The following is a 2,920-nucleotide window of genomic DNA, read 5'->3' as shown; positions in this document are numbered from 1 at the left end:
TAGTATGTTCTTAATGAGGACAGGCCTTGCAAACACTAGTCCGGCATACTGCCTATTGCAGGTTGGTGCATAGGCGTATTCTCGTTGTTTTCCCCCACGCATTACCCCAACCTAACCCATCCCCCTCCCAAACCCCCCCCCCCCCCCCGCAAATACAACCACGGGAAGACACCACAATAACAAAAGTTACATAGGACATATGCTACCTACTCTAAATCGCTTTTCATCTTAATTATTTGCCATGCTCTCTCTGTCTCTTGTCTGTGTGTAAATCGCACAGCTGCCAATCTTTTCAACTGCAACCGCCATATCGGTGTCCAAATCCGAAACTACAGTGCGCTCTCAAAAGCCAGTTTTGTTTGTCCACTTACGTCCTTGGTAGAGACCCGGCTATAGCGCTTGCGCAGTTGTACATCTCCCCTGCGCTTAGCTAATTGGCTCGCCTGGAAACGTCTACTCTTCAGAATAGAACAAAATATGTTGGGCCGCAGGGCTGTTGTCTTAAACGAGAGAAGCGCATCTTCTAGTATCTACTGGTGTTATCGCTGTTAATATTATATGAAATAACGCATTTGGACGTCTCCTTGTCAATGTTTCATTGCAACACTTACCTGCCCTATAATTCTTGAGTTTGAGGCTGGTGTACGTTCTGTGTGAAAATATACTGTAGTTCCTTCCTACAGTACAGAAGCGATAAACTGTACAGGTGGGTTACTTATGTGTGTGTACAAAACATGTATTTCATATTTTTTCCTCCAAGCTGCCATTTATACGTTACATCATTTTTGTTATGTAGCTTACAAATATCCCTTAAAAGAGGTTTTTGTTTAATCATTTGTATTATAGTTCTTATTTTCTAATGTGTATCATCCCCCTTTACAGTTTAGATTTTCTCCTACTCTACTTTCTGAAGACTCAGCCACATCAGCTGTTTTTGAAAGTGCAAGCAGCAGGAAGAGTAGTATACCTTGAAAGGTTAGTAAAAGAAAGGATGCTTGGCAGAAACATTTTTCCTTATCCAAAATGTGGATTCAGTCATTTATACAATTCTTACAATAGTTTTTTAATGTCTCTTATTTGTCTGCTGTGATATAAATATTTGGCTGAGAATATGTCAAAAAGCACCATAGTATAGTGAATCTTATGCAGGGAAGAAAATCTTTGCTGGTTGTCCACTTTAAAATGCACGCTGCAGATAAACAGCAGTTAGAGACAGGCATTTAATAGCCCTGAGTTACAAATATGTAGGAAGACAATTAAATGCAAGGTTTAGCCCAACAACAATAGATAGATAGATACTTTATTAATCCCAAGGGGAAATTCACATACTTTACTGATACAAAAAAAAAAAATATTAAATTAAAGATTGATAATAATACAGGTAAAAACAGACAATAACTTTGTATGATGTTAACGTTTACCCCCCCCGGGTGGAATTGAAGAGTCGCATAGTTTGGGGGAGGAACAGGGCCGGATTTATATGAAAAGAGGCCCTAGGCTATTCCACTTATGAGGCCCTTTCACCTTCCATTTTTAAGTTTGTAAATTACATGAGAGATAATAAAATTTTGCTAACAATTTGAATGTAGGCCCCTCTTCATCTTGAGGCCCTAGGCTGAAGCCTAGTTAGCCTATAGGAAAATCCGGCCCTGGGGAGGAACGATCTCCTCAGTCTGTCAGTGGAGCAGGACATTGACAGCAGTCTGTCGCTGAAGCTGCTCTTCTGTCTGGAGATGGCACTGTTTAGTGGATGCAGTGGATTCTCCATAATTGATAGTACATTTACATTTATTTAACACATTTTCCATGCTCAGAGTGCTTATAATTAAAACTGACAAATAAGAATACAATCAGACTCAATTAAATGATCAGTTTTGAAATAATCAGACAAACATTTTCCATATAAAAAAGACAGTTCTAATCAGAAAGCTGGTTTTCTAGTACATTGTACAAATGAGCTTGAAGAGAAATTGAGAAGCATACATGGTTATGGGTTAATTTGCAGAATGTTCCTCATATTGAACCCTTATCCAAGGCACCTTACAAGAACTGGTTAGTAGTAAAGTCTTGCATTTGTTTTTTTTTTTTTTTACAATACTTGTATATACAAAGTCTGGAAAAGTGACTTTCTACAGGACTCTGAACTGTGTATGCCACCCCCATCAGACCTGCTCCTAGTAATTTATTTATATGCAGTGAATTTGTTACTAATGTTGTTTTTATTATTAATTGTTATTATTCTGTTTTTATTACTATCTACTATCTATTTCAGTTTATTACTAGATATTCATTTACCTATTATTTATTTATCTGTTTATAGTATAGTATTGTTCTTTACTTGTCCTGTGTTTATGTATATGTTGCACTGTGGTCCTGGGAAACATTATTTTGTGCCATTGTATGCTACAATACTGTGTAAGGATGGTATGACACTAAAACCACTTGATTTGGCATGACGTCAGTGGTGACAAGTTGCATCCATGAGCTTTGAAGCCCAAGGCCTCACAGCCTCTGTACAGTTCAATTAAATTCTAGTAGTAGTTGTAGTAATGGTGGTAGTAATAGTATTGTCACATACACAGAAATTCTTACTTAAATGTCTAAATAACATACAACACATCAGCTTTCTCCGGCACCATAATAAACAATGTCGTACAGATAGACATTATGGACTGGTCACAATTTATGTAACACCATTCACAACAGACATACTCATATCACTTTACCATTTTAGAAATATACATATCAAATGGCAAGTAATATATACAAGAACAACATTTATTTACATAGCACATTTTCATAGAAAGAGTATTGTTCAAAGTCCTTATACAGATTAATCTGTATCGATGAATGGTAAACAACAATACGTTTTAAAACTTCTAGCAGTCTTTCCAGTTCTTAAGGCTAAACAAAAAAAAAA

At 36.8% G+C, this 2,920-nt stretch overlaps 1 long non-coding RNA gene across 1 annotated transcript; it reads left to right on the top strand.

Moving 5' to 3' along the window:
• The first annotated feature begins 468 nt into the window (after window positions 1-468).
• LOC127527063 (uncharacterized) lies at window positions 469-976 on the top strand. The gene is made up of 2 exons (XR_007934431.1): window positions 469-706; window positions 883-976. It is a non-coding gene; the product is annotated as an uncharacterized LOC127527063 (long non-coding RNA).
• The last annotated feature ends 1,944 nt before the right edge of the window (window positions 977-2,920 follow it).

The sequence above is a fragment of the Erpetoichthys calabaricus genome, chromosome 3 (genome assembly GCF_900747795.2).
Source record: "Erpetoichthys calabaricus chromosome 3, fErpCal1.3, whole genome shotgun sequence".
NCBI lineage: Eukaryota > Metazoa > Chordata > Cladistia > Polypteriformes > Polypteridae > Erpetoichthys > Erpetoichthys calabaricus.
The sequence above is the reverse complement of the archived record's forward strand: the minus strand, read 5'-3'. Positions and strand labels throughout refer to the sequence as shown.